The sequence below is a fragment of the Oryctolagus cuniculus genome, chromosome 17, assembly GCF_964237555.1.
Source record: "Oryctolagus cuniculus chromosome 17, mOryCun1.1, whole genome shotgun sequence".
NCBI lineage: Eukaryota > Metazoa > Chordata > Mammalia > Lagomorpha > Leporidae > Oryctolagus > Oryctolagus cuniculus.
In genome coordinates, this window is record NC_091448.1 from 6,839,727 (window position 1) to 6,863,911 (window position 24,185).

Genomic DNA, 24,185 nt, shown 5'->3' on the forward strand with positions numbered 1-24,185 from the left:
CTTCCCGCACCCTTTCCCAAGTAGGGGCGCGCACGCCACACACACACACACACACACACACACACACACCCCTGGCTCCCACGGTTTCAGACAATGGGAAAAAGGAAAGCAAATTCCCAAGTAGCTTTCTCTGTGGGCTGGACTGGCCCGGTCTGTCCATCCTGTTAGCCGATATCCAATCTGCCAGTGCAAAGCCAAAGTCCAGAATCTGTTTCGAAGGTGGGGTGAGCCCTGGAGATGGGAGATGACCTAAGCCACTAAGCCAGGTAGCAGACAGCTGCTTGGAAGGGTGGAAGCCGGGGGCTCCCACTGAATTCGTCTCCTTTTGAGATGTTGGTCATGAAGGGGCCTGGATTCTGTGTCCTGCACCTCTGTATCCAGGGCCTGCATGGAACTGAGCCAGTGGCGTCCCAGCCAGTCTGGGAGTCAGCGGCTCTTTAGGCTTCTCTGTGCAGCTCATCAGGAGAAGGGTGGGTCTCTGCTCCCTCCATTAGCTGACACAGGAGAGGTGGTTGTGGGGCCAGGGAGGCAAGGTGGAACTGAGCTCAGGGGAACTCCATGTCTTCTGGTGACACTGTTGTCACACTGCCTGTTGCCCCCTCTAGCTTAAAAGCCAGTGACCCCTCAGGTGGGCATTGTGCAGGGGGTCGTTCCTGCAGGGGATGCACACATCCTGTGTTGGATGCAGTGCATTCGATTCCTGGCTTCCTGTTGAAGCGCCTGGGAAGGCAGTGGGTGACGGTCTAAGCACTTGGGCCCCTGCCACCCATGTGGGAGACCCAGATGGAGCTCCTGGCTCCTGGCTGCAGTCTGACCCAGGCCTGTCCATTGTGAACGTTTGGGGAGTGGACCAATCCCCTCCCCCCTCTTTCCCTGCCTCTGTCATTCTGCCTTTAAATCAATCAGTCTTAACAACAACAACCAACATCAGTATCCCCAGTGGTTTGTAGAAAAAGAGGGAGAAGGAGGAGCCAGAGTGCCCACTGTGCCCTCAGATTCCTTTCCCTGGTCCCATATCATCTTGTAAAGGTATTCAAACTGTTAAGGTCCAATTCATGTATCATTTAGAAAACTAACCACTGTTTTCTAGCCCATGATGAATGAAGCCCTGGCTCCCAACACCTCCTCCCCACCTTTCCCAGGAGACCTGGATGGGGCACGTGTGGTTTTTGGTTTCTTCTTCCTCTTCTTCTATTTATTTATTTATTTGAAAGGCAGAGTTACAGAGAGGCAGAGAGAGAGAGATAGAGAGAGAGAGAGAGATCTTCCATCTGCTGGTTCACTCCCTAAATGGCTGTAATGACCAGAGCTTTGCCATGCTGAAGCCAGGAGCCAGGAGGTTCATCCAGGTCTCCCACGTGGGTGCTAGGTCCCAAGGACTTGGGCCATCTTCTACTGCTTTCCCAGGCCATAGCAGAGAGCTGAATTGCAAGTGGAGCAGCCAGGATTCGGAACTGGCGTGCATATGGGATGCCGGCACTGCAGGTGGAGGCTTTACCTCCTACACCACAGCACCGACCCGGTTTTTGGTTTCTGTTCAGTTTTGGAAGCACTAGCACAGCACAGGCTATTCCTGGAGGACCAGCTGCCCGGCCATCTCCTTCCAAGGCGGCCTGAGATGGCACGTCAGGTTGCCTCTCCGACACGGTCGACCAAGTACAGTGGAAGCCCCTTTGTTGCATTTCTCTGTCAAGCCTCGGCCCCTGCCCTCTCCCTCAGTCAGTCTGGGGAGGCGCCACGCGGACGTGCCCCATCCGCCTCGGGAACACCTATCTCTGCTGTGGCTGGCATAAGGGGATCCAAGCAACACTGGCCACGGCAGCAGGAAACGTGTCGTCTAGAACAGTCGTTGATTTTGTCCACCCCTTGGGGGCTTGTCCTCCCCTCCCCGCCTTTGAGTGCCTCACAGGACCTGCTCGGCTTGGCTGCCACCTGTAGTCAGCAGCCGACCCCGAGCTCCTACACCCTGTTGGTCCTCCTCCTGCACCTGCTGAACGAAGCCTGCACTGCTGTCCACAGGGAGCCGCTGCCTCTCTCCTCTGCAGCTCCGTCAGTAACCAAGTAACACAACCTTGAGCCAGAAAAACGGAGGGGCTGGGGAGAGATACCTCCCCACTGGCTTGTTTGGTAGGTTTAGAGCAGTGAAGTAGCGCCTTCCCCCCTTGCAGCACTTGTCAGAGGGACGGTAGGCAGCAGGAAATTAAGGACGGGGGCAGGACAAAAGGCCCAAGGCCAGTGCTCAGCCTCTGACCAGGAGAGACGCTGCGCAGTGAAGACATTGAGGTCCCATGTAGGTCATTCCGGCTTCTAGTGCCTAATGTGTTAAATGGAGGGTAATTGTTACTCTGCGAGTCGGTTCAGGGGAAGTATTGCAATTAGGCCTAGAGCGAAATCCGGCTGGAGCGCTGGGCCAGGTTACATTGGACACCAGCCCTCTCACCCAGCCTGGCGTCTGCTGTCTATCTGGGGCTGCCAGGATGAGGCTCCCCAATTCCCTGGGTGGGGCAGCACCCTGGCCATGGAGGGAGGGGAGGGACTCGCATGGCGACCGTGTTACTGGGCTTTGGAGACACTCCTGTTGTCAGCTGTGCTGTCCTTTACCCCACCCCCGTCATCTGCACTTTACTGAAATTGAAATGTCAGCTTCGGCATTCTAATCCCAAGACTGCGTCTTGCACCTGCTAGAATGGAAAATCTTTCCTGACACCGTGGGAAACTGATGTGTAGTTTGGAAAATAACGATTTGTCCATTGGCACTGCAGGTTTAATGGTCTCTTCAGATACACGAGGGGTTAAGGTGACTGCCTCTCTCTCTCTCTCTCTCTCTCTCTCTCTCTCTCTCTCTCTCTCTTCGCGCCCACTCCCTCATGCTGTGAGTCTGCCTTGGTACATCATCACCGTTTTTCTCAGCATTAAGGAATGTGTCGGCTGAGTAGGTGAGCAGGTGTAGACCCCTCTGGAAACTGCCCCCAGGTAGTTCTGGAATCAGATCCCGGTTCAGAGACACTGGGACCCACATGTTATTCCTCTTCCTTTACCCTCCTCTAGCTTGGCAGAAACACCCATTGGCATGGAATCCTGGAACCAGAAGGAACCTTAGAAACTCGAGTTTATAGCCCAAAACCCATCGCCACCAAGGAAGAGGTACTGGATTCAGAGGCGCCAGGCGACCTGGCCAAGGCCCCTCAGCTAGGGAGAGGCAGCACTGAGAGTCGAATCAGCTCTTAGGAGTCGCAGACCCCTGCCCCTACAGCAGGGACATCCCCCCAAGCAGTGTGAAAGCTGGGGGTGGTGGGGAGAGAGCAGTCCCCTTACGTCTGTCTCAGCACCTCCCCTCCCCACTGCACTGTCCCTGCTGCTGTCCCCCAGCTCAGTTTGGCAAGCGTGGGGTCGTCCTGTTCCGGTGACTTGCTCTGGGGTGCACTTTCCTGGGGCACTCGTTCTGCAAGGCCCTTACAGCACAGGAGCAGAGGCTGCCCGTCCACCCCGCGACCTGCGGGTCCCCCATGCTTGTCAGCCGTGCCCACAGGTGACACTTGTCCAGCTGTCCACTGAGCACATGCTCTCACTGAGTACTCTGCCCCTGTGGAGCTGGTCGTGCTGTTCCCACTGTTAACACCGTCATTCTGAGAACTCTTGCGGGAAAAGACACCTGTCGTCCTTTTGCCTAGTGTGTCCCAATTTATTTAGCCCCAAGAACCCTCCTTACGGATGATTTTTGTTATTTTTTTTAAGATTTATTTGTTTATTATTTGAAAGGCAGAGTCACAGAGAGACAGAGAGAGAGAGGGAGGTCAGTCTTCCATCTGCTGGTTCACTCCCCAGTTGGCCTCAAAGGCTGGAGCTGCGTGGATCTGAAGCCAGGAGCCAGGAGCTTCTTCCAGGTCTCCCACGCAGGTGCAGGGGCCCAAGGACTCAGGCCATCTTCTACTGCTTTCCCAGGCCATCTTCTACTGCTTTCCCAGGCCATAGCAGAGAGCTGGATGGGAAGTGGAACAGCCGGAACTAGAACCAGCACCCATATGGGATGCCCGTGCTGCAGGCTGGGGCTTTACCCACTACACCACAGCGCCGGCCCTCTAATGGATAATTTTCAAATGCTGTTTCTGTGTGCCAGGAATTACCTGGGTACCTTGTATCCTGTCATCTAATCCTTGCTAACCCTCTGAAGTACTGCCACAGTCTTTTTTTTTTTTTTTAAGATTTATTTATTTATTTGAAAGAGTTACAGACTGAGAGGAAGGACAGAAAGAGAGAGCAAGAGAGAGAGAGAGAGAGAGGGAGAGAGAGGGAGATCTTCCATCTGCTGGTTCACTCCTCAGATGGCTGCAATGGCCGGGGCTGGACCAGGCCAAAGCCAGGAGCTTCCTTTGGATGCTCCTGACCCACATGGGTCAGGAGGCCCAAGCACTTGGGCCATCTTCCGCTGCTTTCCCAGGAGCATTAGCAGGGAGCTGGATTGGAAGTGGAGCAGGCAGGTCTCGAACCAGCTCCTATATGGGGTGCTTGTATCCCAGGCAGCAGCCTAACCCACTATACTACAGCCACAGTGTGGACTCCATTCTTAATATCCCTATTTGTGAATGATGTAACTGGGGTACAGAGAGGTGAAGTTCTCTGCCCAAGGCCACACAACTGCAAGTGACAGAGCCCTCCCAGGTTTGGATGCTGGAGCGCAGATCTGCAGAATAGCACACATGGGAGACTGGGGCTCCCAGAGGCTGACTACCTAGAGAAGGGCCCATCCCCCCCACATCCCCCCCCAACAGCCCTAATTGCTTGTCCCTGCAGGTGTCTTTGTTGATGAGTTCTGGATCGTTTCCAGGCTCCCGAGGCCTTGACAACCATCCAGTCTTTCCAGGACCCCCGTTGCTCCTCCTTCCAGACTGAGCGAGGTGACAGAAAGTGCCCGGTGTGCACCTGCTGTGTGTGTGAGCAGTCAAAGGCCCCGGGAGAGCAGCCCGTCTGGGCTTTGCCACCAGGCCACACGTGGCAGTCACCTGGATGCCCTGGCTCCTGCCCTGCTAATTCGTTTTAGGGCTTTCGGGTGATTTTAGTGTGAGCCTAGAACCACTGAGGGCCCGACGTCTCAGTGTCTTTCCTCTAGAGCAGGGCTGGGAGCTTCCTGCCCGTGGGCTGTGTAAGGCCCTCGAAATCATCGGTGTGGCCCTGCCGAGGCAATTGTAGGCTGGACTGAACATTCAGTCAATCTGTAGCAGGCTAATTTTTAGGTTAATAATTTTGTGTGGACCGTGAATGATGTGATAAATACCCCAATGACCCTTGGCAGAAAAGGGGTTCCCCACCCATGCAGGGGCTCCCAGTGTACCCCATCAGCCCAGGCCACTGCACGTAAACAGGGTTTGTGTGCAGTGTGGGCCTGGGTCCCTCTGCTTCCTGGGCAAATGGAACCCGGGTTACCCCCTCACAAGGGAAACCCCTTCCAGTAACAAACACCCCCGGCCTCCTAGTGGGATCTCAGGGTGGGGTGGGGTGGCTCAGTGAGTGCCATTTGCAGGGGTCCTGTCTCTTAGAGGGGTGGGTATTGTACACCTTGCAGCAGGGCAGCGACTTCACTGATGAGCAGACCGCAGGGTTTTTGTCTGTATCAGGGCATCGAGGATGGGATACAATCCCAGCTGAGGGCACAGAATGCACCCTATCACCTCACCCTTATTTCTGGCGTGTTCCCTCCGGGGGTCTCCGTTCTTGTGTGTTGCCAGCAGCCAGAGACCTCACCAGTGACGTGTCCCACCCTGTTGTCTCTCCAAGAACAGCTCGGCTTGGCACCAGCTGTGTTCCTTGTCCTTTTCTTTCTGCATTAGTGGCCAAAATGATAGCTTGTCCCCGACAGGCCAGAGGATGCCGCATGGTGTCACAGGGCTTTGGGGGAGGATCGGCAAGTGGAGAAGCCGGCCTGATGTGGGTGGGGCTCTCACGGCAGCCTGCAGCTCTCGCTCTGAGTCAGGAATTTCTGCTGCTGAGGGGTCTGCTCCCCAGGAGGCAAAAGGTGCGTGCTAATGCAGGAACTGCCGTGGGTGTACAGCAGCCCCCCGACCCTGGGGAGTATGTTCTCAGACCTCCCCGTCAGGGATTCCCCAAAACTGTGGATACTACAGAACCCCACATATATGTGCTATGTTTTCTTCCCACGTAAGCACACACCTATGATAAAGCCCGGATTGTAAACCACGGGGCAGGTGTTGTGGGGCAGTGGGTTGAGCTGCCGCCAGGGGTGTCCATGACCTCTGTTTGAGTTCCGGGTTTGAGTCCTGGCTCTGCTGTTTCTGATCCCGCTTCTTGCCAATGCATCATGGGAGGTGACAAATGACGGCTTAAGTGCTTGGGCTCCCCGAGGGTGGAGTCCTGGACCCCTATCTTCAGCCTGCTTGAGCCCCGAGTATTGCAAGCATTTGGGAGAGTAAACCCATGGAGGGAAGATCTCCCTCCCTCTCTCCCTCTGGCTCTGCCTTTCAAGTAAATGAAAACAATAAACAGAAATGTTAACAACATACATTAGGCTGAATAAGAGATGAACAACAGTAGCTACTAATAAACTAGAACAGTTACAGCGACAGCCTGCAGTAAACATTGTTGAAAGCTTATGGGTTATTTCTGGAATTTTCCATGTAGTATTTCTGGACCGCTGTTGACCACATGTAACAGACGGCAGAGATAAAACCTGTTTGAATCCTCTGCTTCCAAAGAGACTGCAGTTCCCAGGCTGGCCCAAGGAGGGGGTGAGCGTGCAGAACTCACCGCCCTGGGCAGCCTTGACCGAGCCGTGCCAGGGCTTGCAGGATGGAGCCCCACAGCCCACTGCCTGGCCTCTCTTTCCTGTTCTCCCCTCCGCATCCTCCCACCCATCTGGGGAAGAGCACAGTCTCCTTGGAGTCAGAACGGAGGCTGCCGGGCCTTGGAGGCCAGTCATCTGCAGCAGATTTGGACAGTTTCTGCCTCCCCCGCTCTGGCATCATTGATGAGATGATCTCCTCTCTTCCTGGGCCCTCACTGAGCTCAGGGTGGCCTTCCTGGCCCCAGAGGAGAGGGCCAGAGGCCCAGAGGAGGGAGCTTTTGAGGGCAGATGCAAATTCCCCAGCGGGGTGGTGCGGCCACCTGGATTTGGGAAGCGGCTGGAGAAGCCGAGCACCTGTTCTTGTGCTGCGTGCTACAGCCCAAACGAGGCTCCTGCTGAGCGCGATGGAGGTTTCTGTAGTGCAGGAACGGTGGATTTCCCCCCTTCCGTCCTTGACGTAGGCTGCGGCTCCACGGAGACCCGTGGCCGTCAGCCGGGATTCAGTGGCAGGGCCAGGAGGGGCTTCGCTCAGCCAGGTGAAGCCCCAGCGGTGGGACCCGGCCACTTTCCGAAAGGGAGGCTTCCGCGGCGGCTTATTCCTTGTTCCCCCGGGGACAGCCGGCTCGTTTGGCTTTGTTTGCTGGTCTGGTCGCCTGTCCCCAAGCTTCACGGTGCCCACCTGCCCAAGCATCCAGAACAGATGGTCAGAGCGGGGCGCGGGGGGCTTCCCCGCCCCACAGATCACCCATGTGTCTCCTGTCGCCCCCACGGCCCCCAGACGGCTGCTGCTCCTCCTCCCCCTCCCTCTCTGCCACCTTACTCTCCTCTGACAGATTGTCCCTGGGGCTGCTGCCAGAAACCAGTGTCTCCGTGTCACTTCACACACTCAGCCTTTCTCCCTGGAAAGCTTCTTTTATTTGGGGCTGGGAACACCATTCCTGGGCTTTTGTCTCTAGCCCGCTGGAACACTGAACTCTTCTGAGTGACTCTGTAAGGCTAGGAAGTGTCCTCACTCCCAGCAGAGGTGAGCGAGGACGTTGTAGGATCCCAGTGCGACCCGACACAGCAGGTAGCTGGGGTGGGGGTGGGGGTGGGGGTGGGGGGTGAGGCTTGGCTTCCCAGTGCGATACTGCAGGATTCACTGTAGGGTTCTGTCAATCACAGGCTCACTTAGACAGAACTTAAACAATGTTCAGGACTCTTCTAAGTGCATGTAACAATTTGAAACAACAGAATCTGGCTGGTTCTAAAAATCATAGCCTCTCACCCTGCCCTCCTCCCACCCTGCTACCAAATGAAGATTTGGCGTGATGAGTTTATTCTGAACATTGTAGTCTGAGCTCCAAAGTGAATTTTCTTTTCTTTTCTTTCTTTTTGACAGGCAGAGTGGATAGTGAGAGAGACAGAGAGAAAGGTCTTCCTTTGCCATTGGTTCACCCTCCAATGGCTGCCAGCACACCGCGCCAATCCGAAGGCAGGAGCCAGGTGCTTCTCCTGGTCTCCCATGGGGTGCAGGGCCCAAGCACTTGGGCCATCCTCCACTGCACTCCTGGGCCACAGCAGAGAGCTGGCCTGGAAGAGGGGCAACTGGGACTGAATCCGGCGCCCCAACCGGGACCAGAACCCGGTGTGCTGGCGCTGCAGGCAGAGGATTAGCCTAGTGAGCCGCGGCACCAGCCGCAAAGTGAATTTTCAAAGCTGAGTTTCAGAAGTGGTTTAGCTGCAGCAATGTTGGATGCCTATTTTGGTTTTCCAAAATGAGTGCTTCTCGGTGCTGTCAAACTGTTTAGAAATAGCCAGTGTTCATTGGCTGTGTAGTTCTGATGTGACTGGCATAAATAAATAAACCAAAATCATAAAAACAGAACTGACAATGCGATCGGGCCTCTGAGAGACTATCTATAGATGATCCTCCTGCACAGGTGCATACAACCTCCATCCGTCCATTGTCAATCCATCCATCCGCCTCCACCCCTCCCCCGCCCACCCATCTATTTACCCACCCACCGGTTCATCCACTTATCCACCCACCCCCACCCATCCATATACCCTCCCATTCATCCATCCCCTCCACCCATCCATCTATCCATCTATCCATCCATCCACCCACCTACTAATCCATCGATCCACCCCACCCATTCATCCCACTCATCCATCCATCCATACACCCTCCCATCCATGCATCTACCCCACCCCCACCCATTCATCCATCCACCGACTCATCTATCCACTCCCACTCATCCATCCATCCATCCATCCAAAAAGCAGGAAGAGCATATCAGAGCAAAGAAGGGAAAATTGATTTCTAAGTCTTGGGATCAAACTTCTGACCACACCCACGTTGGGCAAGTGGCCTCAGAAGCCCTCCTGTTTCTCAGGAAGAGTTTAAAAAGCATTCAGGGCGGCCGGCGCCATGGCTCACTAGGCTAATCCTCCGCCTGCGGCGCCGGCACACCGGGTTCTAGTCCCGGTCGGGGCACCGGATTCTGTCCCGGTCGCTCCTCTTCCAGGCCAGCTCTGCTGTGGCCCGGGAGTGCAGTGGAGGATGGCCCAAGTGCTTGGGCCCTGCACCCCATGGGAGACCAGGAGAAGCACCTGGCTCCTGGCTTCAGATCAGTGCAGTGCGCCAGCCGCAGCGGCCATTGGGGGGTGAACCAACGGCAAAGGAAGACCTTTCTCTCTGTCTCTCTTTCACTGTCCACTCTGCCTGTCCAAAAAAAAAAAAAAGCATTCAGGGCAATACTTATGTTCACAGAGCCCCTGCCTCTGCAGATCTTTCAGAAATCAGATGGTTTTTGTGGGCTCTTTCATCCTTCTCGGGCTAGAGGCTTTAAAGGGCTGTCATGGCTGGAGCTGGTTTTGTCTCTGTCTTTGGTATCTTGCCACAAAACTGGCAGTCTGTCAAAAAGCAATTAGTGGTGCCTGACTTAATGAGCATTTGATGCATTTCTTTAGTGAGGTAAGAGGGAGGGCACCGCTGTAGAGTAGATAGATCGAGGCTGCCTGGTGGGCTTCAATTACTCATCCTGGTTACTGTCTTCTAAAATTACATCCGATAGATGCTGCTAACAAATATACGCTGCTCTCCACTGCACGCTGGTGGAAGGATTTGTTTGACGAGTGAAATCTTTCTGTTTTAAAATGCAATTTTATTTTTATCGAGCTCTGTTTGTACATGGCTAAGAAGTCAAACAGTAGGATTAGGCTTCTAATGAAAATCAGCCGAGTTCTGCCCCGTTGTCCTGCATTTCTGATGCCCTGCCTAAATACAAACGCTCTCAATTCTTTTTGCTGTCAAACTTCTCTTTCTTTGTTTTTCTGGGGTACATGCCGTTGACTTTCTACCGTGAAGATCCCAGCTCACCACTCACATGATGCATATCCCTACTCCCTCTCTTCCTTTTTGTCACATCGCTGGCTGCTGTTTGCCATCAGCATAGCCACGGAAATATCACCTGAAGCTGAGCCAAGCACTGTTCTCTGCAGCCTCCCCTTTCTTGTAGAGCCTTTTGTTTTCCCTGGAGTTAATGATTACCTCTGTGCTTACTTTTGTATGCACCTGTCAATGATTCATCCTCAAATTCTGACGGAATAGAAAATCTCTGACCGGATTGGAGGTGGCCACTTCACATTTAGCTCAGAGGCATCCTGCCAGGGTCTCCTGGTGCTGTGCCCACACTGGCCCACGGGTCTGTCTAGGGCTCCTCATCGCCGTCATCCTGGGCATTCCCCGGCCCACTGTCCCGGGTGAGGCTTGCCTTTCCTCTCGCTGGCTCTGTGCCTGGCTGGCTTCTCTGTTCTGGTGGTGCATCACCTTAAGGAGCTTCTTGAGAAAGGGTGTGTGGTGGCTGGGCTCCAGCATGGGCCCCAGTAGTCCCCCTCCCCCACACCGATCTGCGCGACCAGCAGGACACAGTGGAGGCGATGAAATGGCACTGCACTAGAAAACGTGTTTTCAATAATTAGTTTGAAAGGCAGAGAGAGAGAGCACATGAGAGCAACAATGCCTGCCCCATCTGTTTTTTTTTCTTTTTAAAGATGTGTTTATTTATTTGAAAGAGAGAGAGAGAGAGAGAGAGAGAGAGAGAGAGAATGCCCTCACATTCAGCTGATGGTTTAATCTCCCTGTTGGGAGTATCGTGCCACATTGCACCTGCCAGGGGACCGTGGATCCCCAAGCCTTGAGCTGGGCTCCTCAACCATTTATTATTATTTTTTTTCTGAGTGATCCTTGTTTTCTTAGAGCTGGGATGGGGAGGGCATAGGGGGGGACGTGGTTTCAAGGCTCCAGCAGCCTGCTCTTCCCAGTGCTACCTGGGACCCGCAGCACTGAGTGTGCCCAGCGCCTGAGCGGCGGCTGTACTGGTGCACTTTGCCCCAAAGCTCCTATTTCACTTTCTCCACTCTACAAAGTCACTGCTGTCCCCGGAGTTTCTCAACTTCCAAAATCTCGTCGTTATTTTCTTGCCTGCTGTCATTTCTCCCGACATTTTCTTAACCAGTTGGTTCAAAAAAAGCTTCCTGACTGTAATTTTAGAGGCGTTTGGAAGGAAAAGGAGAAAATGGCATGTGTTTGATCTGTCGTTTGCGTAGTGTGCTAGTCTGCCCTGGAGCTTTGTTTTGCTTTCCTGTCTTGGTGCACTTGTTTAGTTTTTGTTGATTTAGCTTTTTGTTCTAGAGATTTATTTATTGTATTCGAAAGGCAGAGTTACACAGAGAGAAGGAGAGACCGAGAGAGGAAGGCCTTCCATCCATGGGTGCACTCTCCAAATAGCCGCAACGGCTAGGGTTGGGCCACCTTAAAGCCAGGAGCCAGAAGCTTCCTCCCAGTCCCCAACGTGGTTGCAGGGGCTCAAGCACTTGGGCCATCTTCCGCTGTTTTCCCAGACCATTGGCAGGGAGCTGACTTAGAAGTGGAGCAGTGGGGACTTGAACTGGTGCCCGTATAGGATGCCAGGGTCATAGGCGGCAGCTTTACCTGCCGTGCCACAGGGCTGGCCCCTCCCCAGCATTTCACTGTACATCCAGGTCTGTCTGTCCCACTGGACAGGGAGCAATGCAGACCTGGCGCGCCCCATAGGAGCGCTAGCACAGAGATCACCCACTGGAGGAGCGGATCCGTCCATTCTGTGTTGCTTAAACCCCAAGGCTGGGTGGATGCTTTACACGGCTCAGCCCCGGCAAAGGCCTTGTGGTCCCATCAGCAGCAGATGGCATCCTAGGGGGAGCACTTGGGAAGAAAAGGCACATGGTGAGATAGGGAGCGAGAGAGTTGAGCTGAGATACAACCCACTCTGTGAGCGGGCATCAGTCTCTCCTGAGAGCAGTGCCCCTCCCCCACCTAACCACCTTCTACCATGCCCCCCCCCACCTCTTAAAGGTCCCAGTGCGGCAGCAGCACCACCCTGGGGTGCAAGCTTCTAGCTTAGGATCCTTTGGCGGTCACACTCCCAGGTCCATGGTGAGGAGACACACCCACTGGGCAGAAGTGGCCAGGCCCTGTGTGCCCAGTCATGGCCGGGGGGCTAAGAGGCTGGAAGTGCGCTCAGCTTGATGGCTGGGAAGGAGCCAGAGGAGCAACGGCAGGAGGCTATGGGCCAAGTGAACTTGAGGCTGAGCCGACAGTTCTTTCCTGAAAATCCGAGGGCGCGGTCCCATGGCCGCCCTGCAGAGAGAGGATGGGAGAGGCTGCCCCGGGGCGTGGCCCACTCCGAGAAGGGGTGAGAGGAGATGAGGCTGAGTCTGTAGATCGGAGGCGGGCAGTTCAGAGACGCCACTCGTGTTGTTTTCCACTAAAAAATTAAGATAAAATCCACATACAGTAAAACGCACCCACTTAACTGCAGTGCTATGTTTTGGCAGACATATGCAGCTGTGTTAGGACCACTCCAATTAGGGTATCAAAGACCCGTCAGATTCTCCTGGGATCCTTTGTCGTCATCAGTTTCCAACAGCCCTAGCCCCTGGCGGCCACGGGTGAAACCCCCACCTCTACAGGGAATATCTCGTACGGGGAAGTGTACAGTGAGTAGCCTTTTGCATTTGGCTTCTTCCGCTTAGCGTGGTGTATCTGAGGTTCACCCATGTGTGCTACCGCTAGCACATTTCTTGTTACTGTGGAGAATTCCACTGGGTGGATGTACCATACTGGTCTCCAGTATTTGGTGGTTCTGGATAGAGCCGCTGTGATCATTCACGCACAGGTTTTGTGTGGGGACCCGAGTTTTCATTTCGGTTGCTTAAATCCTTAGGATGGGATCACTAGGTTGCACAGCAAGTCTGTGTTTAACTTCAGAAGAAACTGACAGATTAATTTCCAAGGTGGCTACTCTGTTTGCCCAGCCACTGCAGTGCGTAAGAGTCCCAGCAGGGCTTGGTAATGTCACTTTTCTTAGTCACGGTGATATGTATGTAGGGCTAGCTCATTACAGTTTTAATTTGCATTTTTCCTGGTGAGTAATCACACCGAGGACCTTTTCATGTGTGTCTTCTTTGGTGGAATGTATTTTCAGATCTTTTCCCCAACTTTTATTTGCATTGTTTTCTGGTTATTGAGTTACTGAGTTTCCTAACATTGTTATTGAGAGTTCTTTGTATATTCTGGATACAAGCCCTTTATTACATATATAACTTGCAAATATTTTCTGTCAATCTATATCTAATAATCGTATCCTTCAAAGAACAGAAGTTCTTTATCTGATTAATCAGGTTTTTTTTCTTTTATGGCTCCTGCTCTTGGGAGATAAGAAACCCTTGACTAACTCAAGGTCAGACACATTTTTCTCTGCTGTTTCCTTCTGATGTCTTATAGTTTTCAGTTTACATTAAAGTCTGTGGTGCATTTTGAATGACTTTGTAGGGTATGAAAGAGGGTCAAACTCGTGTTTTTGCTGTTGCATGTGAATGTCCAGTCGTTGTGGCACCGCTTGTTCTAAAGGAAGTCCTTTCTCCATTAGATTACTTTCGTATTTTTTAAAAAGATTTATTTATTTATTCGAAAGTCAGAAAGAGAGAGAGAGAGAGAGAGGTCTTCCATTCGATGGTTCACTCCCCAGTTGGCCACATCCAGCTGCGCCGATCCAAAGCCAGGAGCCAGGAACCAGGAGCCAGGAGCTTCTTCCAGGTCTCCCACACAGGTGCAGGGGCCCAAGGACTTGGGCCATCTTCTACTGCTTTTCCAGGCCACAGCAGAGACCTGAATTGGAAGTGGAGCAGCTGGGACTCGAACCGGCGCCCAGTTGGGATGCTGCCGCTTCAGGCCAGGGCGTTAGCCCGCTTTGCCACAGCGGTGGCCCCTACTTTCATATTTTAGTTGCAGATAGTTGAGGAAATGTGTGTGCGTGGGAAGTCTATTTTGCATTCTTCTCTTCTCCTGATTTCTGTGTCTTACCTTGTCGCTAATACGACCGCCTCTCGATAACTTCCATCATAGTGAGTTTGAAAGCACACAGGAGGGGTCCCCAGACTTCATTCAAAGTTCTCTGGCGTTCTCCACTTCCTTTCTCTTCCCGTGTGCATTTCAACACGCAGCCTATCCGCTCACCAATGGCCTCTGTTCCCTCTGTGAGGCAACACAGGAGTGAATGGGGAGGGGTCAGCCACGCTGGAGGGAGGGGAGAAGCTGTGAACACCTTCGGGACAACTAAGACCGGGAGCCCCAGAGCGGTTGTGGGGTGTGAATTTTGGAGCCTCCATCTAACTATAAACTTCTAAGAGCAGCGTGGGGCTTGCGGAAGACTTTGGCTGGTTCCATCACCAGCAAAACTTCCTCCTGCCCAAAGGTCTTCCCCGGTTCTGTTCTCCACAGGAGGGGGCGGGGCATCTTTGTAAGATCGTCATAGTCCGGCCCAGCCCGCCTTTCCGCCCTTCCAGCAGGACTCCTACAGCTTCAGCTCTAGGCAGGGCTCAAGTTCTTACTGGTGGGGCTGCTGGGTTTCACGCAAACCAGGCGCGTGGCTGGACACTCGCGCCCATGTTTCAGAACAGACTCTGAGGATGAGCAGGCCCTTCTGCTCAGGTCCCACAGAGGGGGCCAGAAGGAGGCTGGGGCCAGCGAGAGAGAAGACCCAGTAGAGGCTGAGACCAAGGGCAAGAGGCCAGCCCACCTGGGCCGTGACAGCTTGTCTCATCCTCCACCCCTTGCCGCCCTCTGTGTGTTCTGGGGAAAAGCAGGTCGTGGTAGGAGCGGGAGAACTGCATTGCCAGCGGCTCAGGGCCCTTCTGTGGTCCTTCCCAGAAAAGACCCGGTCGAGCAGTGCTGCTGACAGGGACGGGTGCTGCTTATAGGAGAGAGGCAGGTGCTCCGTGGTCTGGAGGCGGCCGCCAGCAGGGTGGCAGCGGGTTGTGGGTAGTAGGGTGATGGGGCTGTTGAGGGAGGAAATACAGCAGGGGCAGAGGACCCTGCAGGGGGCAGCTGGGCCAAAATGTCAGGCGACCCCCACCCAGCTCTGGAGGGGCCCCGGAGGGAAAGTGACCGTCCTCAGACTTACCCGGGTTGAAGCCCAGCGGGTGCTTGTGCTGTCCCAGAGTGCTTCAGGGAAGCGAAATCCCAGGAAAAGATGGACCATTTCATGGATAAACGCTCAGAGTTGTTGGCTGGCACCGCGGCTCACTTGGCTAATCCTCCGCCTGTGGCGCCGGCACACCAGGTTCTAGTCCCGGTCGGGCGCCGGATTCTGTCCCGGTTGCCCCTCTTCCAGGCCAGCTCTCTGCTGTGGCCAGGGAGTGCAGTGGAGGATGGCCCAGGTGCTTGGCCCTGCACCCCATGGGAGACCAGGAGGAAGCACCTGGCTCCTGCCTTTGGATCAGCGCACCGCACCAGCCATAGCGACCATTTGGGGAGTGAACCAATGGAAGGAAGACCTTTCTCTCTAATTCTGCCTGTCAAAAAAAAAAAAAAAAAAAAAAAAAAGCTCAGAATTGTGATAGTTCGGTTGTAGGTGTGAATACCACAGAACTGGATTGGCGTTGCGTCACACTGAGATCTGAGATGCTGGTAGCCCATGATGGAATGCTGGTTTGAGTCCCAGCTACTCCGCTTCTGATCCCGCTATCTGCCGACATGCTGGGGAGGCAGTGGAAGCTGACCCACTGCCATCCATGTGGAAGACCCGGATGTAGTTCCTGTCCCTGTCCTCGGCCTGACCAAAGACCTGGCTAATGCGGCCATCTGGGGAGTGAACCAACAGATGGATGGTCTCTCTGTCACTCTGCCTTTCAAATAAATATGTAAGTCTTAAAAAACAGTTTGTGGGAAAGTAGAATTAAGAGATGTGCATTTCCCCCAGAATTAAAAAAAAAAGAAAAAAAAAAACACCCCCAGAGCTGTACTCATCTTCACATGCATTCTGCAAGGTGGGTTAGACCCTCCAGCTTACAGTCAAGGAGGCCAAGACTCTCATAGGCTACTGCTTTGCCTAAAGTTATGTAAGTCCCACGCCCACTCCAGTTTTCAGCAAAATCTCCCCATCCAACCAAGACAGACGTGAACTGAACCCCGTCTTTGTCTGACGAGCTGTGTCTGCCCGTAAGTCCTTCCTTGTCTGTTGTCTCTGGCTGCCGGTCCTGAGATGTCACTGTGCATAGTTGGCCTGGCAACTTGGGCCAAACCTCATCCTTGCAATTCCGTGAATGGGAAGGGCCCAGGGTTTTGCGTTTAGACAGACTCTCGGGTCATTTCTCCAAGGTCAGTCCAGTTTCCGGTGCATAGCAGGCAGTGGGTGCATGAGAAGATGGGTCATAGTTGTCTCAGCGCCTACTGGTGGGTGGGATCCAGGCTTCGTCCTGTCCTTTTCCTTCCTCCATTCTCTTGCCTCCCAGCTTCGCTCAGGCTGCCCTCGAAGCAGCTGTGTCTCTCGTGTGCTGGAGTATGGGACGTGCAGGATTTGGTGACGGCACCACACAGGCATCTTCTTGCGTGCCCTCACCTGCTGGAGAGCGAGCACGCGTGTCTCTGTGTCTCGTCTTAGAAGGGCACTAAGCCCGCTCAGGAGGGCACCACCCACATGACTGAATCCCGCCAGAGGCCTCGCACCGTCACACAGACGGTTAGGGCTTCAACCGTCACACTGACGGTTAGGGCTTCAACACATGGACAGGGTGGGTGGGGGCAGGTGGCGTCTCTATTCACCCTGGGAGGAGACTGAGGCTTTGGGCCGTTTTTTCTGGAGGGGTTAGGATCGCTGGGAGAACCAGCCCTGGGTCTTAACACTCACCCAGTTCTGGAAGGGGCCTCCCACTCCTCCTCCTTTCCAGCCCCATGGCCGCCCCATTCTCTTAGGAACAGGTCTCTCTTCCTCCTTTTTCAAGATTCACTTATTTATTAGAAAGACTGGTGGTGGTGGAGGGAGAGCATAAGAGAGATTGATCCTCCATCTGCTGGTTCACTCCTCAAATGCCCACAGCAACCAGATCTGGTCCAGGCCAAAGCTAGGAACCAGGACATCCATCTGGGTCTCTCACGTGGGGACAGGAACCCAAGTACTTGGACCATCACCTGTGGCTCCCCTGATGTGCAGAGCATCAGGGACTTGCACCCAGGATGCCGACAGGTGCCACAGTGCCTGTCCTGCCTGGCACTGGTTGGTGCTCCCTTTTCCTCAGCTCTCTCCTCCTCCCAAGAACTGGGGCGTGGTACCTGCTATATGAACAGTAATATTTACAAATTCTGGCATTGATTAGGAAAAAGGCCAAAGACCTAGATGCCCACTGCTGATGGAAAATTATCTCCTCGGGGGATTTATTCCCCTCTCTGGGTCCTGTGTTCTGAAGCTGGCACGCGGTGCGTACGCAGCCCCCTGGTTAGAGCTTGGAAGCTGCCCTCGCCCCTCTCCCGGCCATGTCGCCACTGTCCCTGATTGTAGTGAGAATTAGGCTTTTCTTTGGGGATGACAAACACTAGCTCTTTGGCAGCCGAGAGTCTCTTTTTTCCATGCCCGTGCAGGTGAACAGGGACGGCTCGGCCGTCGGAGTTCTCCTGGGAGCGCCGTCTCTGTGTGATGGAGTCCCTGGGTGGCAGGAAGCTGAGCGGGCGGATATTGGAGGAGGGAAGGCAGCACAGCCGGCCTGTCTGCTTGTCCGCACGCGGCAGGCAAAGCCAAGTTCTCCCGGCACACGTTTCCTAACCCTCCCAGCGCCAGCAGAAGGAGCTCTTTCCGGATTCTTAGCCCTGAAGGGCACGGAGATTGGGTGAAGGAGGAGGGAATCCAAATATTTGCCGTGGGCCTCCATGCGCCGCGCCTAATGACGGTGCTTTAGGTGCAGAATCCCGTGCAATCCTCAGACACCCCGGGGAGCTGCCCCCCAGGGAGCACCCCGCGGCAGCCAGGTCAGTCACTTCCTTAACTTCTCCAGCCAACTCGCGAGTCACTGGAGGCCCCTGGGCCCCGAAACCCAGGCGCTTTGTTTGTCTTTCCTCCCAGCTTTGTTGTAGACATTGGACCCGTTGGAGGTGTACCACATGATGCTGTGGGTTATGCTGCCATTGTGGAGTGATTACCAGAGTCAAGTTCATCGACACACCCGTCACCCGCAGTCACGTGTTTCCTGTGTATCCCGTGCGGATGTTGACAGACCCGAGCTCCTTTTCCACGCTCTTGCTCACTTCCCGCTGGGCCCTGAAGGAGCCCGGGGGAGAGGATGCAGACGTGCGGCGAGCCTGTTGTCATCCAGGGCCCCGGCGCTGCTGCGTTTCCCAGAAGCAGAGTTGAGACAGGACAAGGCCCCCTCTGGGCCCTGGCAGGTCTGGAGGCGCTGGTGCAGCAGGGTGTGGCCCAGGAGGAGGAATGTGTGCTCTGGGGGAGGTGGCAAACAGATGGTGCCATGTCGACCTCATCTTCCTGACCAGCTGTCACAGCTCCCCGCCCCCAGGCCTGCTCCCCGCTCCCCTGCCCCCGCCCCCAGGCGACAGTGGACAGGGGTCTCCGTGGGCTGCGCCCGGCAGGCAGGAGCCTTCCAGGCCAACCAGGCTGAGCTTGTGGGCCCCCAGGTTCGCATTTGCGTGCATTGTCAGGTCATCGCCTGCTGGCCCACCCGTGTGGGCTGCTGTTTGCATGTCCTAGGCCTGGGGCCCATCCGTGTGGGCTGCTGTTTGATGTCCCAGGACTGGGCTGGTGTCCAGCCAGCAGGGGGACTGCAGGACCCAAAGGCACCACTCACAGATGGCAGTAGGGCCAGGCAACACCAGCTGAGTTTCCCACACATCTGATCTCCTCCGTTGGAGCTCCCTGCAAAGCCTCGTCTGTGTCCAGCCCCTGCCAGGTCAGAGACAGCGGGGCTCCACTCCCTGGACTTGTGGCAGACGGCAGGGCCGAGAGAGCCTTCACTTACTCTAAGCACGGCGTGTCTGTGATAGGCCTGCTGCACGTTTGAATTGGTGACTTTGGTGCACCCAGGAGGCTGTTTCATAAAACTTTAAAAACTACTTTGAAAAGGATTTTTATCTTTTAGAGTTTTTTTTAAATGATTTTTACCATTTATAAATGGTTTACTTACTATTGTTATTTTGCGAATAATTACTGCTCTGTGCATCCCACAAGGAGACTGCCCTGGGGTCCGATAATAGAGGCTTAATGAGATGTACCAGTTCTGTAAAGCGACCTGTGCAAGCCTAGGGTCTGAAATAGCAGCGTGTGTTTCTGGAAGCTACTGTGTGTGCCAAGTGTATGCCAAAGGCATGACAGCCCTTACGTCATTTAGCTCCACGAAGGGAGGGGTGTTAGCACCCCCTTTTGTAGATGGGGAAGCTGAGCAGTCAGGTCAAGGGCTTTGCCCAAGTCCACGAGGGTTGTAGCTCAGGGCATTTTTGTTTTTTTAAGATTTATTTATTTTTTTGAAAGGCAGAGTTACAGAGAGGCAGAGAAAGAGAGAGAGACTCCCCAAATGGTTGCAATGGCCGGAGCTGTGCCGGTCCGAAGCCAGGAGCCAGGAGCTTCTTCCAGGTCTCCCATGTGGGTGCAGGGGCCCAAGGACTTGGGCCATCATCCACTGCTTTCCCAGTCCCAGAAGCAGAGAGCTGGACCAGAAGTGGAGCAGCTGGGTCTCGAACTGGCGCCCATATGGGATGCCGCTACCTCAGGCAGAGGATTAACCAAGTGCGCCGCAGTGCCGGCCCCTGGATTCATCTTTTCTGTATTTGATTTCCTTTAATCACATGTGCAGCCTTTTCAGCAGAAAAAAAAAAATATCCCACAGCATTTCTGGAAGGAGGGAGAAAACGTGAAGATGGAAGGGTCTGGTGGAGTGTGTCGGTGGTGGAGAGGATCTAGGACATCGCCAGCCTCCTTTCTCCCAGGTGTTCGAGCTTTGCTGTTTTGGCAGCGCCTCATCAGTTTTAGAATCTGCGGAACTGCCGCCACAGCCAAGCGTGTGTTTCCATTCTGTGCTTGGCGTGTGTGCTGCTTTGTAATCTACTGTGATCTGTGGCCACAGATCAGTGGACGTTAAGGTCGTTTCTAACTTTTTGCTATTCTGTACCTAGAGCGGGAAGTAATTGATGGGAAACAAATTAGAAGTAAAAGCCAGGGAGTAGGAAAGAATGAACTGTAGCAAAAATGTCATGTCAGAAAGTGACGTCAGGGTGTTCGGGAACCGCTAATCAACCCGCAGGGAAGACACCGGGCCAGTGGTTTGGATCATCCCAGGGAAGTGACATCCGGCCGAGTTGTGCGGGAGTGGACGTGCGTCCTTCTGGTTATCCTCCGTGAGAACCGTCGTCATTCGGGAGCTCCCCCGCTCAAGGATACAGCCCACTTTGGCAATAACTGGGCATCAGATTTCCAACAGGGGCGTGGGTGCCATGAGCTGGGGAATGCTGATCCCGTGCACCTGCGCGTGGGGTTGCACGGCCTTGGATGAGGAACTGGTGACGGAGAGGAGCCAGGGACCACGTGGGAGCCAGGTTTGTGAATAGAAGCAGCAGTGTCATTACGCACGGCTTCCGGAGGCTCTGGCAGTCGTTCTGGTTACAGCATCCGGGGGTCCCGGTGCTGGTGGTGGGGCCCGCAGTGGGGACACCTTGCAGGTTGGATAGCCTCTGTTCTCGTGGGTTGGTTCTGTGGTCTGTTTATAGGATTGCACCTGTCTTCCTCTGGGTCTGGTTGTTCTTTTCCTCTGGAGGAGTCTACATGCTATTCAGTCACTGTTGATAAATTTTATTTCCATTTAAATCAGTCAGAGGTAGACACTAGCAAGTAAAAATTAGGATGGATGCGTGCATGATTCCATGTATTTCCATGTATGAGTTATGTATACCTTTAATCCAATTGTGTCTTTGCACAATAAGATGATGGTAGGCTCAGCAAATGCATTCAGGATTAGCAGTTTTTTTCAGAAGTTCAGGGCTTTAAAAAAATAATACCAGCGATCTGCCTGATTAATGATACGAGATATTTGCATGAGTGATTTAAGCTTAAATTATTATGGAAGTCATTAAAAAAGTATTGAAAAGTATCCTGGAGGGATTTTATTTCTTCTAGCAAGTAAATTGGGTCATATACTTAAATTTCCGAAGGTCATCGAAGTTGGGGTGAAAACATTGGTTATAATGAATCTCATACTCATTTCCCAGGTGGGGCTGCATTTGCATAATAGGGGGAGTTTGGTGGTGAAGTCTTGATTTTCGATGTGGCTGCAATCCTACCCCATTTAGTCCAATAGCATATTATTATTATTATTTTTTTTTTGATAGGCAGAGTGGACAGTGAGAGAGAGAGACAGAGAGAAAGGTCTTCCTTTGCCGTTGGTTCACCCTCCAATGGCCGCCATGGCCGGCGCACCGCGCTGATCCGATGGCAGGAGCCAGGTGCTTATCCTGGTCTCCCATGGGGTGCAGGGCCCAAGGACTTGGGCCATCCTCCACTGCACTCCCGGGCCACAGCAGAGAGCTGGCCTGGAAGAGGGGCAACCGGGACAGAATCCGGTGCCCCGACCGGGACTAGAACCCGGTGTGCCGGCGCCGCAAGGCAGAGGATTAGCCTAGTGAGCCGCGGCGCCGGCCAGCATATTATTTTTTTAAAAGATTTATTTTACTTGAAAGTCAGAGTTACACAGAGAGAGAGGAGAGGCAGACAGAGAGAGGTCTTCCGTCCGCTGGTTCACTCTCCAGGAGGCTTCAACAGCTGGAGCTGAGCCAATCCGAAGGCAGGAGCCAGGTGCTTCTTCCGGGTCTCCCATGGGGTGCAGGGGCCCAAGGACTTGGGCCATCCTCCACTGCACTCCCGGGCCACAGCAGAGAGCTGGACTGGAAGAGGAGCAACCAGGACAGAATCCGGCACCCCAACCAGGACTAGAACCTGGGGTGCTGGCGCCAGAGGCGGAGGATTAGCCTAGTGAGCCGCGGCGCTGGCTGCAGCAGAAGTCTTAATAGTGGCTTTAATTAGGTAGGGAAAAGTCTCCAAGAAGTCCGGGGATGGCTGGCATCATGTCCCACAGTGTCAGTGCCCCGGATTCCTCCTGTCTTACTGCTCTGAAGGTCGCTTTCATCTTTGAAGTTCCTGGTGCTCCAAAAAGAGCTGCTGTTGTCACTGCCATTGCATCATAGTCCCACCAGCAGGAAAGAGGAAGAGGGAAGCTAAAAGCTGCCACCTTTTAGGACGCGTCTTGGTTAGCATTTGATCACATGATCTTGCACATCTGCAAGGGGTACTGGGAAATGCAGTGTTTATCCCAGGTGGTCTTGTGCCCAGATGGGAACTGAGTTTCCTTAATGCAAGATGAAGAGGAGAATGGATTCCTAAAGGCAATTAAATGCCTTTAATTAATTAATTAATTAATGCCTTTAAAAGTCTGTCCTAAGCAGTAGTAAAGAATTAATCAATTCACTTTCTTTTTTCTTGTTTTTTAAAGATTTATGTATTTGAAAGACAGAAATACAGAGAGAGACGGAGAGAGATAGAGACGTCTTCTATCCACTGCTTTGCTCCTCAAATGGCCACAATGGCTGGGGCTTGGCCAGGCCGAGCCAGGAGCTTCTTCTGGGTCTCCCACGTGGGTGCAGGGGCCCAAGCACTTGGACCGTCCTCCACTCCTTTCCCAGGTGCATTAGCAGGGAGCTGGATCAGAAGAGGAGCAGTCGGGACTTGAACCAGTGCCCATATGGGATGCCGGCACTGCAGGCAGAGGCTTAACCTTGCGCACCACAGCGCCGGCCCCGATCAGTTCACTCTCTCAAGAAGGGCGTGCGCTCCCATGCAGTGTATTCCGTGTGTCCGTGGCGGTGTTCATCACCGTGGGGTGGTAGGAGTGAGGGTGCAGGGTGTGGTGTAGCGGCCCAGCAAACCTGGCTGAGGCTTCAGTCCCTGCGTTTGAATTTGGTTTTGGCATTTTCTGGCTGTGTGGCCTCAGGAAGCTCATACACCTCTCTGAACTGCAGTTCTTCTCCACGCCCTGCTTTGCAGCTTCGCTGCGTGAAATACAGGTCACCCGGTGTCCCAGCACTTGGGACCTGCCTGTACTGGAACGTTGTCATTTATCTGACACTTAACTTTAACTAGCTGTTGTGTATTTATTTGATTAATCTAGCAAGTCTGCCCTCTCCCCATCTCCCATCTGTAAAGTGGGGGAGGTTATCAAACATATTTTAAAAAAATAGCGCCGTGGCGCAGTAGGTTAATCCTCCGCCTGCGGCACCAGCATCCCATATGGGCGCCGGTTCTAGTCCCAGCTGCCCCTCTTCCAATCCAACTCTCTGCTACGGCCTGGGAAAGCATTAGAAGATGGCCCAAGTGCTTGGGCCCCTGCACCCACATGGGAGACCAGGAAGAAGCTCCTGGCTCTTGGCTTCGGATCGGCGCAGCGCCGGCCGTTGTGGCCATTTGGAGAGTGAACCAACAGACTGAGGATCTTTCTCTCTGTCTTTCCCTCTCATTGTGTGTAACTCTACCTGTCAAATAAATAAATAAAAATCTTTAAAATAAAAAACAGACCAAAAAAAACTAGTTAGTAAACAAGTAGAACTTGCTGTGTCCTGGGGTCCTGCTCTGGGGGTAAGAATAGAATTTACATTACTGGGGCCGGGGCTGTCGTAGTGGGCTCAGCCTCCTCCTGCGGTGCTAGAATCCCGTAGGGGCGCCAGTTCGAGTCCCAGCTGCTCCTCTTCTGATCCAGCTCTCTGCTGTGGCCTGGGGAAGCAGTAGAAGATGGCCCAAGTCCTTGGGCCCCTGCACCTGCGTGGGAGACTCGGAAGAAGCTCCTGGCTCCTGGCTTTGGATTGGCTCAGCCCCGGCCATTGGGGACGTCTGAGGAGCGAACCAGAGGATGGTTCTCTCTGTAACTCTACCTCTCAAATAAATACACAAAATCTTTAAAAGAATTTACATTATGGATTGTTTGAAGACGAAGCAAACAAGTGAACAAAGCCCCCGGTGAGGGGCTGGGACTCAAGCAGGATTGA

General features: G+C 53.7%; 1 protein-coding gene across 2 annotated transcripts in view; it reads left to right on the forward strand.

Moving 5' to 3' along the window:
- SLC39A11 (solute carrier family 39 member 11) overlaps window positions 1–24,185 on the forward strand; it is a 444,641-nt gene that overhangs the window by 28,853 nt on the left and 391,603 nt on the right. The window lies entirely within an intron of this gene.